This window comes from Crinia signifera, chromosome 12 (assembly GCF_055691185.1).
Source record: "Crinia signifera chromosome 12, ASM5569118v1, whole genome shotgun sequence".
Lineage (NCBI taxonomy): Eukaryota > Metazoa > Chordata > Amphibia > Anura > Myobatrachidae > Crinia > Crinia signifera.
Window position 1 is genome coordinate 26665342 of NC_139228.1, and position 18175 is coordinate 26683516.

At 43.8% G+C, this 18175-nt stretch overlaps 1 pseudogene; it reads left to right on the forward strand.

The window, feature by feature from the left end:
* Positions 1-9034: 9034 nt before the first annotated feature.
* On the forward strand, positions 9035-10418 carry LOC146049491 (olfactory receptor 6N1-like; annotated as a pseudogene).
* Positions 10419-18175: the final 7757 nt, after the last annotated feature.

Below are 18175 nucleotides of genomic sequence, written 5' to 3' on the forward strand. Positions count from 1 at the left end.
TTACGGCGGTCACGTGACCCGCTCCTGCCGGTCCGTCCGCTGATACGCTGAATGGGTTGCCAGCGTGTGGGCGCGTTCTTCCCTCATCAAAGATGGCTGATTCCCGCTGATACGCTAGATGGATTTATCGGCGTGTGGGCGCGTTCTTCCCTCATCAAAGATGGCCAATTCCCGACTCCCGGATTATGATAGCTCTGACTACGGGACAGATTCTAACGTGACGCCCGCATGATCTGGGTCACGTGATCGCCGCAGTCAGCAAATGAAAACCAGAATATGATGTTATTAGCGGTCGCCATAGTAACCCTTCTCCTGGGTCTCCTCCTCCTCTTTCATCTAAATAGACAGTCAAATATAAAATACACATTAAAAATCCACATTAAAAAACTCATTAATGTGATGCCTGTGCAATAGATTTCAAATGCAATTTGACCATCTGTGAATTCATCCTTAACCATATAATTATGTTTTAGGTGTATTAAATGTTATTTTATTGTGAACACTGGACTGTCTGCAACTCGTAGACACTAGCTATATTTATTGGATAGGTTGTTTTCCATATCCTGTTCATATTAAGTCACTCACCAGCAGCAACATGCTATGGATGAGTGAACAACAGCAGAGATAAGAAGACCCTACACAATTATTTGCTTTTGTGTCTCACTTGTGTCAGGGGTTCCCACAAGGGTGCATAATGAGATTCATCTGGAAGAACTCCTGAGCAGCAACAGCAAGTCTCAGTGATTACAGCAAATCATTGTCCTTGCAAAAAAAAACCCTCCTTTATAGCACCCTCTGAAGAATCCAGGAGATTAGAATTACAATGCAGGGCAGCAGGAGATTTGTGACTGAAATGGGAGCCTCCTGCAGGATTGAACACTTTTGGTGGATGACACTGTAAATAAAGAGTATGAAACAATTTCCAGTTCTGAAATCAGTGTAATCATGTTATAAATTCAGTACTAACATTTTATACTAGTTAGAAACCTGTCAAAATGACCACTTCTGCAATGTACTCTCACTTTGAGCTGTGACACCCACCCCCAGTCCCCATGTGCTCTTACCTCCAACCTCTGTCTTTACAGCTCCCTGTATCCATATCCAGATATAGAGATGGCTAGCACAATCACACTGGAGATGGAAGAATTTGGAGCATAGAGGAGCTAATGTATGGTCAAATTTATAATGGCGCCCTCTGGAGGCAGGAGAGGTAGTGCTGTGAAATTGGTGATTTTTATTTTGTACAATGGGTTCATGATGATCTCATTGACTCATCAAGAGCAGGATTGGGGTACGGCAGGCTGATCTACTTTCCTGAGAATGTGAAATACTGTAAAGGAGTCTCCCCAACATTCAGAGAGAAGGTAATTTAAATGTAATTGACCTTGCTTTACTTCCACTCTTCCTCCAGGCACACAATAGTTATGCCTTATAGTTTCCAACATTTAAATACATTTTTTTACACATGAATGTTACAAACCCTCCAACATGGCCCCTTCCATCAGGTACAAAATGGTCTGTTTTTGGACTCCCCATGATTGCCATCAACAGGTGACTGAAATCGCAAATTGAGGGAGTAGAAGTCCAAGAGCAGGGCATTTTGTACCTGATGGAAAGGGTCATGTTGGAGAGTCTTGAGTCAGTGGGTGACCAATCAAGGATGCAGAGCGAGGGTGAGGGGCAGTAGTGTAATTAGAAATTTTGCACCCCCATGTCAAAAAAGTTTTTGGTGACTCATGCATTATTAGATTTTTTTTACCTACATGCTCATTGTCAGGGGTTTCCTGCTCATTGCCAGGGGTCACATGCTCATTGTCAGGGGTTTCTAGCTTGCAGACACACAAGTGTTCACGGAATCTGGCACTTTGGGGTAACGCTGTACATGCTGCAGTTATCTAACAGTCGCTATATGTCCACTAGGTCCTCTAGCATCTGTCTTCTCTGAAGCGGTGGCCATTTTTGGAGGGCCATTTTACAGCAGATTCCATGCAGCTGGCCAGACCATTTTGAATCTACAGAGACCGTGTGCCCCTGCGGCACCAACTCCCGAAAGCCACCGCTTGGGCTGTGGTGGCATTGTTGCACCACTGGTGAGGGGTGAAATATGTATATGCGGGCCCAGGCTTGTTTGACATTCATGGCAGGCCCAGAATAGCAATGGACACAGAGATATGCCTTACCTCAGTGTCCCTCCACAGTAAAGGCTGGAGGTGAAGGAGTCAGCCCTGTTTCGGTAATATACGTCACAACCAAAATCTGTAGTGGCAAAACACTAGCACTCGCTTTTTATAAATAGGCCTCAAGTGGTCATCTTTACCAGAATGAGTAATCCGTTACCAGGGGCGGATTGGGACTGGATTCTGGCCTGGGCGCGGGGGGTGGTCGTATGTAATGTGCGGGGGGTGTGGTGGTGGCGGTGGTATGTAATGCACGCGGGTGGGTGCGGCGTTATGTAATGCATGGGGGGGTGGCGTTATGCAATGCGCATGGGGGGGGGGCGGCGGGTGGCTCACCTGCTGCTTCTTTCAGTGAGGTGCTGAGCGGCAGCTTGAAGGCCCTGGGAAATACTGTGCGCGCATGTGCAGCAGCCTCCTGAGGCCATTTTTGGGGCAAAGTTCTATGGCCACTGCCCAGCCAGCCCAGGGGGGAGCGCGGCCAGCCCCTTTTTAAAGAGTTTCTGGCTGGCCCACCAGGAAATGGCCCAGTTTCCCGGTGGGCCAATCCGCCCCTGTCCGTTACCAACAACAAAAATATATTTATTTATTATTGGTGCATTCGTGATGTCCTATTACTATATTACTTTGGTAATATACCCTTCCTTGCCTAGTATTTTTTTTGGGGGTATGTGCTATGCATTTTCATAAGTGTACTGTATATTCTCTCCCTTATCTCCTATGTATCTGATAGCACTGGTAAGAGGCAAATACAGACATTAATTGCAGGAACTAAGTACTTCAAACGATCAATAAGAAGGTGTCAGAATAAATCATGTACTGGAATTGTAAAATCAACTATCCATTGTACCTCTGTAGTGGCATAAAGCCAATGCAGGCCTCATAAAATTGCATGATCACTGCACACTGATCCAATTATCTGCACAGGAAATGAAATAGACACACTCTGCTCTTCTTCCCACACAGATGCTGCAGACCCGTTATCTCTTTGGTGCAAGATGTTTTATAAATCATGACATTTGCTAAACTACTGTAATATATATATTTGGAATAGCATGAAATTAAAATCAGCAGGAATTATGTACAGTATATAGGGAAAAATTGCAATAATAGCACTAAAGGATATAGCGGGGAGAATTTATACCTGAATGGCCAGTTACCACCCGCATACGTCGACTTTGCACATTTGTACAGTGATTTTTGTCTCTTTTTAGTGCTGCGTATGTGCGCACTTGCCCAGATGCAAGTGCAGTCATTCCATATTTGATTGGCTTGCGAAAATAAAATGGCCACCCTCTATTTTCCCTCGTAGGGGTCCACGACCCCCATAGAGGGAGAATAGAATAGGTGTCTCGCTCAGCGAGCCACCGTGCCCGCAGCGTGGCGAGCGCAGTGAGCCTGCAAGGGCCTTTTTTGCGCTCGCCATGCAGTCGGGATCCCGACTTCGGACGTCAGGACCCGACTGTCGGAACCCCATACCACACCCGTGAAGGTTTACCAGAACAATAGACATGCGTGAGCCCAAACAGCAATAAAATTCAGCGTCTTTTTTGAATGCTAGCCATTTGCAAGTTGATTGACAGGAAACTGCCATGTGTGGGCGTCGCCTGGCCGTTTTCTTGAAGTGTTAGGAAGAACGCAGGCATGACCAAGCATTTTCAGGGAGGGTGTGTGATGTCAGCTCCGGCCCTGATTAGCCTGTTCTATCGTACAGCTAGAGTAGGTTCTAGGTTATGCGCAGACTGGGAAAATAATTAGATGGTGAGTTGCGTATGGATCCGGTTGGCGTGATCGTCAAAAGCCAGACTTGCACATGGTGTGTCTTTAATATGGTGGGATGGTGGCTATTTGATGTAGGAATCTGTAAAATCACAGAAAAGCGATCGCATCTGAATACCCCCCATGGCGAACCCTATAGTCTTCATTATAACAACCTTTTTAAGGCAAAATGTTGTTGGAAATCTCTTTTTGAAGATCCTCCCTCGGTGGGTAAATGCTTTCAGAGAATGGGTGATCTCTTTCATTAGGACATGGACAGAAGGAGGTTGAGTGAAAAGCCTCCATGCAGGACTGGCTACCTACTGATCCAGTTCATAAGGGTAATATCGTGATGGAGTTTGGAAGTGGGTGAAGTAAAATAATTCTCTAGAAAGGAGTTGGGTAAAAGGACCTTGTAATCCTATTTTCATAATCCATTGGTCCTAAGGGTTTGCCTGGGAGATGTTTGTTCAATGGGGTTGAAGATGCTAAATCTGCAGAAGATTACCATGAAATTTTGAGACATTGCCCTTCTCTCTATCCAAGACGGGCTTTATGTTAAGAGCCTGTGAGATTTCTCAGTTCCGATGATCATGATTGTCCACATAAGGAATGTCAAGGGGAGGTAGAGAATATGGACTATTTCTTGTGTGAGTGTCCCTTTAATGTAAAGTGTCATAGATCCTGGGCAGTAGGGATGGCCGTTGTTGCCTATGCAACTGGTCATCAATACTGTAATACTATGCAATGAATGACCATTGATGTTTTTGTATGTCGATGGTCTTTAATTTTCTTTGACTGATTGGCCTGTGGGTCAATCAAAACACAGGGTGTTGGGGGCGGAGCTATGCTCCGTGTCCCAGACTCTTGGGGGAAAAAGGAAAAACTAAACTATTATTTTAAGCATTACATACATCGGAAAACTATTCTACATCGGCCATAAACCATCAATGATTTTGAATCATCGATGAAGGATGGCTGTTACCCTGAGTGGGCTTTGAGAGCATTCACAAGGTATTTAAAAGTAACATCATTGACTTATGGATGGACACAGCAGTTGTGGAAGAGCACAGCATAGCATACAGCAGCAAAAGAAAAAAATAGTCGACAGGGTCAAAAGGTGTACATAGACACAATGTAAGGATTCTGGGAGTATCCCCGGCAACCTAACTCCGTTGCCTCTGGGTGGGTTTGACGGATGTGTGCTGTGCTAGGCTTCACCTGGGCCCGTCTCGGCTGAAGGGCGAATTAGGTCCGCCCCACTCCGCTACAGGCAGGTCTTAGGAAAATACAACACATCCGCCGAGGCCAGGAGAGAGCAAGGGGACAGCCTAACTAAACCCCAGAACCGGGGAACTCCCAGAAACCCCAGGGGAGCAATACTGCTCAATAGGTGACACAAAATGGCAACAATGCTAGTGAGATGTTATATATAGAAATGGCAACAATGCTTGTGAGATGTTATATAAAGAAATGGCAACAATGCTTGTGAGATGTTATATAAAGAAATGGCAACAATGCCCAGGAGGTGATATCAAAAAGATGGCAACAATGCCGGTAAGATATTATAAAGAGAAATGGTAATAATGCTGACTGAGAAGCCCAATACGAAATGATGCCAAACAGCAGGAGGAGAAACACAGGGTGACCCCTGACTTATCTGGAAAGAGACCCAGACAAGCCTCCGAAGACTTCTGAGGATGATGAGTCACAGCTGGGCACACCGACAGAACTCCAGACACCGCAGGACAAAGCAGGCAAGGCAGAGCAGGCGGGTAACAGCAAGGGAACTTCCGACTGGGACCAGGGCCAGGAACACGAACTTTAGCAACAGCTGACAGAACGCTATAACCGGCGTCAGTGAGAGAAAGACGCCGGCTTATATTTGAAATAGCCGCCCCCTGTGGTGACATCACTTCCTTGTACGCTCTGCATAGTCTTCCCCGTGCAGGAGCGTCCGGAGCGGAAGTTCGGGGTGTTGCCTAGCAACATCCCTGAAGCTTCCTGATGACGCGCGTCGGAAGATGGCCGCCGTCCTAGCAGCGCAGATGCTGCCGAGGGACCTGGACGGCGGCGACGCCAGGTACGGCGCCTAACACACAGATTTGAATGTTTTTTTGTTGTCCTTTTGTTATATCATCTGTGACCCCAATTAGTGGTAACTTAGACCCTTGCGGGCTCATTTAGCTCTCCACGCATCGGCCAAGGTGTGCTCGGCACAGGTTACCAATTCCAATTGTAGTCCGTGTGGCCAAGCAAAAGTTGAAAAAAGTAAAACTTGTAGCGACCATATGTGCACCGACTATTGCCATTTTTACTTTTTACACTTTTGACTTTTTCAGCTATGCTTTTACCGGTTGATCTTTTTGACCCTGTTGAGCTGTTCACATTGCCAGACTTTTACCTGTGGACCATTTGGTGTTGACCTATTGACTTTCTATCTACTGTAGCCATTGTATACAAATAGTCCAGATACCAAATCAAACCATAATGTAAATCCTACACTATATCAGAATATAAATACTTGGCCAGTCCTGTGTTATTGCTCACATCAGTAAAGTGTTTTACATTTATTCTCAGATCTTTAGGAAACCAATCACATTAATATAAAATTCTCTGTTGATTTTGTTATAGAAGAAGAACATATAGGGCCTTATTTTGGTTCATTCTTTCTGACAAAATCCTTCTTAGATGGGCAAAACCATGTGCACTGCAGGTGGGGCAGGTGTTACTTGTGCAGAGAGAATTAGATGGAATGGGTGGGGTTTTTCTTCAAAGTGAGATCTATATTGCAGTGTAAAAATAAAGCAGTCAGTATTTTCCCTGTACAGAAACAAAATTACTCACCCAAATCTAATTCTCTCTGCACATGTTACATCTGCCCCCCCTGCAGTGCACATGGTTTTGTCCATCTAAGAAGGATTTTGTCAGAAAGAATGAACCAAAATAAGGCCCATAATGTCACTAAAGACCTTGTTAGGACTGTCTTTAATTAAGTACCATAACAAAGGATAATGATAATCATATACAACATATTCCTCCGTGTATTTTCTATTTTGCAAACATGATAAACGGATGTACTGTATAAGGCTGACAATATTTTGTGGTTCTAATGCTGACAAGACTCAATCCACAGCAGAATCTATTTTTGCAGTCGTTTTCTCTTCTGAAGTTTATTTAGCAAATACCATAACTAAAAGATTATTTTTACATTACATTTTCTTCTGTATTTTTTAGGTCAAGTACATATATTTTTTTAATCTCCTAAAATGCAATTAAGAATATCTCTGTGTTTTATATGCATTGCCATAAAGTGTGTAGGAATTAATCCAAATTCTGATTTCCAGAAAGTAAATTGTTACGTACTTTATAACGAGGGATATTCACTAAGAATCTCCAAAGCAAACTCTTTCCCTAATGGACAAAACCATGCTGCACTGCAGGTGGGGCAGATCATGTAACATGTGCATATTAATTAGAATATCCTACAGTGGCCAGGTCACAGTTCAGATTTCAATGGCCTATACGTGTGTTATTATTAGTCAAGTATCATCCAACCAACGTGAGAAACCTGAAGCAAAACGGCAAGGAAAAAAAAATCCCAACCAGTAGGCAAAGCTGCTAGTAACTTTACCCAACAGAAGAAGTTAGTGTCTGGAACAATATTTGTAAGTGTCGTTAGCAATACTGACAAATTTGTAGAATTTTAGTTTATTCACACAAACATAAACTAGGGCCAGTTTAACAATGGGGGGGATGGAGCTGCAACTCCAGGTCCTCAAATAAAAATATGCCCATCCTGAAGACAGCATGCTGGTCACCAGACAGACACCAGCTGGCCTCATGGTTAGCCAAACTCATCATTATTAAAATTGCATTTATATTTGACACATTTATTTTACACATTTATGCCATTTTTGTGCTGTTATATATTTAGGGAGATATTGTGGTTTATACTGTATAGATGTACTGTATATAGTGGGCGGTATTCACTGTGAATACCGGCGACGTGCAGCGAATCCTGTTTAGGATTCGCTGCACATTCGCCACGTTCCGGAGCCTCGCCGGCTCCGGTATTCAACGAGTCAGGGGCTCGCTGCCCCTGACCGGCGAATATGTGCTCCTGCGGCGAACGCCGCAGGGAGCCTGAGGACGGTGGCAGGCAGGGAGATGGAAGTCTCTCTGCCTGCCCCACAACGTTTGTGGGGGGGAGGTGGGCTCCCCGGGTGCCAGGCAGCACAGGCTGCCCCCCGGGGGTGCCAGCAGGGGACCGCGTATATTCACTACACCTGATCATGAATATGTAATGATCGGGTGAAGTGAATATATGAATATCTAATGAGCGGCTCGGCTCCGGCGCCCCCTGCTGGCTGGTCAGTGTAAAAAAAATAAAAAATTAAAATTAAATATATATTCATGTGCTTACAGCACATGAATAAAAATAGCATGCCCCTCCTCAGAATAAAATTCCTGATTTTTTGACACCAAATGTAAAAAACAAAACACTTTATTTTAAAAGTTCACATTCCACTTCACCATAAAAAGATAGCGATTGCTACTCGGTGAATCATGGCGAAAAAAACCTTCAAATGTATTCGCCATCTGGTCATTGAATAGGGTGATTCACCATTTTAGTCAAAAATTCGCCAAACAGCACAAATTCGCCATAAAAACATGGCGAATCAGGCTCATTGAATACCGCCCAGTGTATGGGTTCCACAAGCCTACATGGCGGCCTCACCTCCTCCACTTCTCATGTTAGGCCCTTGAACATTTCCAGCTCCAGGCCCATGAGGCTGTTAATCCGGTTATGATCTAATACACTGTAAATTCTTATGTTTGTGTTTCTGTCATGTGTTTTCCAGATGGAGTAAAGTAAGCATGTTACAGGTTGCGCATCCCTTATATGAAATGCTTGGGACCACAAGCATTTTAAATTAGGTTTTTTTTTTTATTTTGGAATTTTTCTTTGCATACTCACCTGGTCCCCCGGCGGTCCCCCGATGTGCATGACATCCACGGCAGCCATTGGGTTCCTCTTCAGTGGTAGCTACATTGTGATGTAACTGGCACACCCGTACAGTTCATCCTTGGGACCGAGGATGCCTCAAAAGACAAACCCTATGGCTGCTGTAGATGCTGTGGACATCGGGGGTCAGCCAGGGAACCCGGTGAGTATGAAAAACGGTGCAGGGGGTTGAAAAAACCCACAAATATTCAGAAAAATATATGTTTTTTGGAAAATTTCATTTATCAGATAACGGATACTCAACCTGTATTACCTAATTAGGTATCATTCTCTAAAACACCACTACTCCTGTCATTATTATTTTTTTTTTAAAAAGAGAAACTACAATGGTTTTTATATAAACCAAGCCAAAAAATATCAAATATATACCTAATAATATTTTGGTATTTTGGGAGAAATTTTAGACTTCCAATTATTATAGTGAATAATAATATACATATAGTTAGATACTGATTATGGAATATGTCCATTCTCTCTCCTAGGATTCATCATCTTTAAAAAAAATGGTGGAAACCAACAAAACTGTCGTAAATTATTTTATTTTGTTGGCTTTTGATGATTTTCGCCAGTTGCAGAATTTACTTATCTTTGTTTTTCTGTTGACCTACATGATCTGCGTCATGGGCAACATTATGCTCATTGTTCTGGTTAGAGTAGAACCTTCTCTACAAACTCCAATGTATTTTTTTATTATAGTATTTTCTTTTTCAGAAATTATGTATATTCCTGCCACTGTCCCCAAACTTTTAGCCAATCTAATTTCTGATGATAATATTATTTCTTTTATTGGATGTTTTTTCCAAATGTACGTTTTCAACTCCTTGGGAGGAACCGAGTGCTATCTACTCTTACTACTAGTTTTTGATAGACACCTAGCAATTAACAAGCCCTTACACTACTCTGCTATCATGACACCTATATTTATTATGCGTTTGGCACTTATACCATGGATCACAGCATTTGGTAGTTTGTTAATCCCTGACATCATTACAGCTCGGCTGGACTTCTGTGGTCCGAATGTGATCGACCACTTCTTCTGTGACTTGGCTCCTCTACAGAAATTGTCATGTTCTGATCCCTTCATTAGCATTGTTTTGACCAGCACAACTGCAGTGTTTGATATTGTTGTGGCTTTCCTGATATTCTTAGGATTATAGATCCATATAATAATGACGGTTTTAAAGATCAAGTGTAATGAAGGAAAGCAGAATGCATTTTCAACGTGTTCCTCTCATCTCATCGTAGCTGGACTATTTTTTGGAACCGGCACCATTGTGTATGCCAAGCCTAGGGGAAGCCAAAATGATAAATATATTGCTTTTATGTACACAACATTTGTACCTATGATTAACCCTTTTATTTATACCTTTAGAAACAGGGATGTGAAGAAGGTCCTCAGGAATTCAATAAACCGTCTGGCAAAACCATTTTCATCAGTGAATGTTCATAATCTATAACATTGTACATTTTTGTAGATTTTTTTTCAAACTTTTATGCATTTAGTGAACGGGATATTAGGTAACAGGTCCCTGGGTCGACATTGTCTAGGTTGACGATGACTTGGTTAACCACTAATGTTTGACAGTGAGTAGGTCAACACCTAAAAATGGTCAATATACCCTAGGTCGTTACAAGCTAAAGTTCAAAATTAACATGGTTGACGCAAGTTTTTCATGTTTTATTTTGTTCTAGTGACTTGGTTCATACTTAACCATCAAAGTGGTCGTAGAGTGAGTATATAATAGTGTGCCAAGCCTGAAGCATGGTGCGCACAGCGTGGGGTACCTATATGGTGTCCATATATTACATAGACACCAAAAAACATGATAAACTTGTGTCTACCTTTTCAGTGTCTACCATGTTCATGTCAATCTTTACCTTGTGTCGACCTTTGGTTACTGGTGACCATTCTTAGGTGTTGACTGACAACTTAAAGTGGTGGATCTAGTGACTGCCAACCTAGACATTGTCTATCCTCTAGACTAGGGGTGGGCAATTATTTCAGCTGGAGGGCCACAACACTTCCAGTAAGTATTCGAGGGCCACACTCTGGAAAAGGGGGTGTGGCCACTCAAAAGGGGGTTTGACCACTCAAAAGGGGGTGTCCTTGAGTGTAATGTACTACACCATATACCCATTATACACATTCCGAAACACAATAGTGGATCCCCTTACACTTGCCCCTTACACATAATGCCGCACACCATAGTACCCATTACACATGATGCCGCACACCATAGTACCTATTACACATGATGCTGCACACCATAGTACACATTACACATGATGCCGCACACCATAGTACCCATTACACATGATGCCGCACACCATAGTACTCATATACATGATGCCACACACTGAATTGCCCATTACACATAAAGCTGCGCATCACAATGCCTCTTACACATGAAGCCACACATTATGTAATACGTAATGCCCCCACGTCAGAAGCGCATGCAGGGCGGGTTTCTGGATACCCAGAAACCCCTCCAGGAGTCTAAGGACCCTAGGCAGAGGATCCCCTCTTTCCATGGGTATAATAATTAAAAAAATCGGCCCTTGGGAACCGGAGATATCTGACTTCAAACCAGTGGTCCCCATCCGAGCCTGTTAATTGGCCTTCCCAGTCAGATATTTCACTTTCTGTCTGACTTAGAGTTTTTCTGAGGGTATCTTCCAAAAGCTGGGACTCTCCCACTTTGATTGACACTAGTAGCTTGTCTCTACTCTTCCCAGAACCAGAGAAATCACCCTTCCAGCAGCTGGTTACTGCTCCAGCTCCACACACCTGGTATGTAGTTTTATATACTCGTTGGCTGATTGCTCTGCCTCCTGAATTCTGATCTCCTAGTCTCCAATACCATTTGGTAGGTGGGATTCTCTAGTTTTTAATTCCATTAAAATCTAAGAAATCTATTTTTGGGAACTGGAGATATCTGCAGTTAAGCAAGCTGTCCTCCCACCAGAAAATTATGAATAATAAGCCCACTCCACTATACACCCCTCCTCTGCATATTAAACATCCTCTACCACCCTGGAAGTTATGTATCAGGGCCCCTTCATTCAGCCCAATGCCCCCCATCTCCCACCATCTGTGCAGTAAAGGGGTAATTAGTGGGAATTACTGATCCAGGCCTTACATGCTGAGCGGTTGATATAATACCCCTACCACCTGCGGGATATCAAAGCTTCCCCCACCCCTACCGCTGGAGGATCAGTAGGGGCCCCAATACATTGCTATGCCCAGGGTTCTAGACTGCTGTTGACTCCCCTGTATGTATATATATGTATGTATATATATAGTTATATATATATATATATATATATATATATATATGTGTGTGTGTGTGTGTATTGTATATATATATATATATATATATATATATATATATTTTTTTTTTATTATTATTATTATGATTTCTATACATTTGGTCTATCTATAATACTTTAACTGACCCGGCATATACTGGGTCACCTAAGTGTCCATCTCCGTGCTTTGCTCCGCCCCTCTGGAAACCCCCTTCTGAAAATCCTGCGTTTGCCACTGCACGTACTGCCACTAGTAGTGTCCCTTAAGCAATGCCCCCAAAAGTGCCACTTACTGTAAATATTTATATGAGGGCCAGCCCAGCCTTTGCTGCTGCTGCAGGGAGAGACGGAGAGCGGTGCAGCTGTATCTATGGGGATGCTCCTGGTGTCCCCTCCAGTCAAGTCCAGCGGACATTACAAATATTGCGTGTGCTTGTTGTGCCATGCATGATGGTGCGCGGGGTTTGATAGGACGCCGGCACCCCATGGTTAAATGGAGGGGTGGGCTTCTACTCCTGCAGGAGAGGTTTGGAAGCGGGGGGGGGGGGGGGGGGGGGAGGGGGACTGGAGCGGAAGCTGCAGGGGTAGCGCTGCCTGGCTACTCAGCTACACCTAGCGGCGGTACAGGTGTTGTCAGAAGTAGCCGCATAGCCAGGCTGGGCTGCGGCTTTCACCCCAGGATGTGGACCAGGCAAAATCTGTTGGCGGGCTGCATCCGACCCGTGGGTTGTACATTGCCCACCCCTGCTTTAGATTATAACCGTATATTAGTGGACATGTAGAGATGCGTGCGTCTTGTGATGTTCCTACTTCTAATATGATTTGATACTCATCATCCGCTTCTACAGTATACAGATCATTGTCTGTCATTCCATTGACATACCCATATTGAATGAATTTGTATTACTCTGTATTGAACATACTTGTACTTTATGTGGTCATTTGCATAGCATGTGCATTAGGAATACATCAGAGGTGGATTTTCCACAAGGTAACCTAGGCACCTGCCTAGGGCCCAGCAGGTCCCAAGGAGCCCCATAAAGATACCCCGGCCATCCAAAACATTCCCAGAGGAAGGAACATTGAGCTACAGATGAAGCCAGCTTTATCATAGCACGGGCTGGCGCCAGACGCTGTACAGTGTCTGTTGTTGTTGTTGCTGTACAGTGTGAACGGGTTAAACGGGTCGAGCGACAGTAATTTCTACAGTACATGGAAAATAGCTCATTTGCAATCTGATATAGATCTGTATATACATTTTATTATGATATATAAAATGTGAAATGAATTTTCATTTTAGATGTTGATACTGCAAGTGCTAAAGATGGGTCTACTGTCGCCCCTCAATCCTTCAAGTCATAGCAAGTACTGTAGTCATTCATATCAGCATACATCTCCATGCATTACAGCCCTGGAGTTATTTCACGTCAACAGGCATTGCGTGTTTCCCAAGTCACTCTGAACTCTTTATTTTGTGCCCAAGGGGTTATACAGTAGTCTCCTTTGTTATCTTATTTCATACTACACATACGTTAATAGTGTTTAAGCATTACAGGTGCTCTATCAATTTACAACAGTAGAGGTCAGCATTGGCCAAATTATCACTGAGCGGAAAAACAACATTTTACGAAAAAGTAATTATAATGTCGATTAACAAGAAATCATTGCTTTTAGTCTACCTAGATGTTCATTGGCCTTGGACAAGATAGGTTGTAACAATATTTATTTATTAACCTTTTCTTATATAGCGCGTACATATTCCGCTGCGCTTTACAGAGTATCCCAGTCCCTACCACATCAGTCCCTGCCCCAATGGAGCTTACACTCTATATTCCCTACCACATGTACACGCACACAGACATTCTAGGGTTAATTTTGTTGGAAGCCAATTGACGTAGCAGTATATTTGTGCATTGTGGGAGGAAACCGGAGTACCCGGAGGAAACCCACGCAAACACGGGGTGAATATACAAACTCTGCACCGTTACGGCTATGGTGGGTATTTAACCCATGACCTCAGCGCTGTGAGGCAGTAATACTAACCATTACACCGTCCGTGATGCCCAATGTACTAAACCAGTGGTTCCCAAACTTTTTTTTTTAATCACGGCGCCCTAGAGTATCAGAATTTGATTCACGGCACCCCTAGTCCAAAAGGTTCATATTGAGAAATTTGAAAAAAATATATTAAATATATATTAAATTAAGCAATTTGTGTTTAAATATCATTCTTAGTGTAAATGATGTGGTGAGGGATAGGATTAGCTTTTGTTTGTACACATATTTTATAATCGGAAGCCCCAGTTTTACTTATTATACTAACCAATTTGAATTACTCTTGGACCACCACCCTTAGGCACCTATTCAAGTGTCTCAAGGCACCCCAGGGTGCCACGGCACACAGTTTGGCAACCACAGTACTAAACACATCTACGTATTTCTTAATCATGATGAATATTATTGGTCCACAGTATATGTCTTATCTTGTGTAAATGAACCCTGCTGCATAAGTACATTCCTAACTGAAATCTAATGTTGTTTGTAACAAAATGACTTCTATGCCTTTGTCTCTTTCCAGCAACTGAACAACTCTATCACATAAATTGGGAAATTCATCAAGTTCATCAAATAGATTGCTCTTTCCTCTTGTATCTGTACATTAGGGGTGAGGCACAGTGGTAGACTGGGATGGGATGCCTCCCCAAGCCAGTACACTTTGCATATACAGTATGTGGCTGGTTGCATGAGGCAGTGACAACGGCAACTGCTGCCGCTGCATGCTGGCCACTCTGACTGCGCAGCCAGGCACTCCTTTTTAGCTGAATTCCTCTGTCTCTCAGCATTTACTAATGCGCATATGTGATTGTGACATCTTAATGTCTTATCAGGCTGAATGCCTGACACTGCAGGGGAGAGAGAGCCTCCAAGCAAGAAAAGTCAGCTAGAAGAATGGGTGGGTGTGGTATGGGGCTCCGACAGTGGGTATCCCAACAGTCAGTATCCCGACGTCGAGATCCAGACTGCCAGTGATATGACAGGGGGGTGAGCGCAAAGAAGCCCCATTGAGGGCTTGTTGGGCTGCAGGCCCAGTGGCTCGCTACGCTAGCCACAAGTTTTATTCTCCCTCTATGGGGGTCAAGGACCCCCACAAGGGAGAATAGCCCCTGTGAATCTGGATTCCCCCTGTCGGAGCACCGGCAGTCGGAATCCCGACGTCGGGATACTGACTGTCAGGATCCCCACTGTCGGAGCGTCATCCGGCAGCCAAATGGGGGACCAGCCCAAATAGAAGCAGATAAGTGTGCTGGCACTGGTGCTGCCAGGGGAGTGCTGTGGGTGGACATTGAAGGTTCCTGGGGTATAATGCTTTGGGGTGGGTCATAAATGTGCTGGGAGAGCAATGTGAGGAGATGGGCAATTAAAGGTGCTGAGTAGAGGGCATTTGCATTGTGGTTTAATACTGTGGGAGAGACATTGAAGGTGCTGGCGGGAGTGTTGTGAGATGGACAATGAAGGTGATGTAAGGTGAACAATAAAGGAGCTGGGAGTGAGTTGTGTTTTGGGGTTCACATTGGAGATGTTTGGGCAGGTCACGTGTAGGGTGGACATTAAAGGAAGTTACTGCTATGAGGGGGACATTGAAAGCACTAGGGAAATGCTGTGAGCTGGTTATTGAAGGGAGGAGTGCATTGAGTGCTTTGAAGTGGACAGTGAAGGGCCCTGAGGAAGTGCTGTAAGATGGACATTGAAAAGGCTGATCGATGCTGTGAGGTGGACAGTAAAGTAGAGTGCTGTAAAGTGCACTTTAATGTCCACTTCACAGCATCCCCACTTCAAAGAGAGGGAGGAATTCTCTGAGGTGGACAGTATAATGGAGGAGTGCTGTGAGGGGGTCAGTAAGGGGGTTCAATGATTGCTCTGATGTTGGTAATGAGTGCTATGAGGTCGAGGGTCAGCTCATTGAGTGGACAGTGAAGATGGTTTGGGCAGTAAGCGGTCATTAGGTTCTGTGGGGGGGGGGGGTAGATGTTAAGGGGACAATGAATGTTGTGATGTCAGTGTGTTCTGCAATAGTCTCACTGTTATATAGAAAGAACTGGCAATGAGAGAGAGCTATGGACGAAACACTTACTCTACCTTAACAGGATACTATGATTATTATATTTCCCAACAATATGCCAATTGACATTTACCATACCTTTGATACAGTATGTTGCTGTTCCTTTGTATAATCCCTGTAAATGCAGAAGCTACAGTTTGTGGCATGCTAAAATTATAATTCTGTTACAGACCTACAGTATGCGTGTATTGGTAATGTGCTGCCAAGATAGGACAAGCTTCTACTACGGCAGGGAAACCTACAAATGTGGTCAACCTGCCATAGTGCCCCAGCAGCCCCAGGTCGGTTAGCAGCATTCAGTTGTTTTTCTTAGAGCTTGGGTCCACCGATGAAGGACCATGTATATAGCAGTAAGGCTGTGTGCACATCCCTGCGCAGTGAGTGGAGGGGGAATTTGGAAGTGTTTAATGATAGAAAGCTCTGTCCCTGTGTGCGATAATCGATAGATCTGAGTATGTGGATAGTGATAAATCGTCTTCATAGTCATTTAAACATTTGTCAGGTACCTGAGGCCACACCCCTGATGAAGTCATGTGACTAAACACATACCTGTGCTACTACAGTGTGGAATTGTACTGGTGAGACTTTAAGAAATAAATGGGGACACAATGACTGGGGTAACCTGGAGGAGCTGCCATACAATGATTAGATTCATTTGTACAAGAATGTAGAGGACTTCTCTCTTATTCACATTGATTTTACAACCCTACATACTGGCCATGATTAGGTGGACTAGAACTTGTAGGGTACCAGCAAAATAAAATATAATCATTTTTACCTCTTTATTACCTTCATACCAACAACAATGGGGAAAAGACAAGTGAAAACCTAGTCCTAGAGCTGATGGCATTAAGGGTGGTTGTTCTAGGGTTGGGGCATTCATGTTTTTTTGTTTTCTTTTTTAAGTGGCCAACGCTCATCGGGAAATCACATTGTTGATCTCACCTCTACAGGTAAACCATCCCTGCTGGTCAAATCTGCTGCGCTATATAAGAAACTGGAAATAAATATATAATAAATAAATGTCCCCAGTAGTTCCAGTTACAGATGTCCCCAGTAGTGCTGTTATAGATATCCCCAGTAGTGCCAGTTACATATCATGTCCTCAGTAGTGCCAGTTACAGATGTCCCCAGTAGTGCCAGTTACACATCATGTTCCCAGTAGTGCCAGTTACATATCATGTTCCCAGTAGTGCCAGTTACATATCATGTCCCCAGTAGTGCCAGTTACATATCATGTCCCCAGTAGTGCCAGTTACATATCATGTCCCCAGTAGTGCCAGTTACAGATGTCCCCAGTAGTGCTGTTATAGATGTCCCCAATAGTGCCAGTTACATATCATGTCCTCAGTAGTGCCAGTTACAGATGTCCCCAGTAGTGCCAGTTACACATCATGTTCCCAGTAGTGCCAGTTACACATCATGTCCCCAGTAGTGCCAGTTACATATGTCCCCAGTAGTGCCAGTTACATATCATGTCCCCAGTAGTTCCAGATGTCCCCAGTAGTGCCAGTTACAGATGTCCTCAGTAGCAGCAGTTACATATCATGTCCCCAGTAGTGCCAGTTACATATCATGTCCCCAGTATTGCCAGTTACATATCATGTCCCCAATAGTGCCAGTTACATATCATGGCCCCAGTACTGCCAGTTACATATGCACCCAGTAGTTATCAGCAGACGACGAAACACATCAGGATACACTTAGAATTTGGCACTTTATTTGATGGACTGCCCATATTGAGCCAGCTCCTCTGAAAGCCTCTGCTACTTGGAATACAATTGC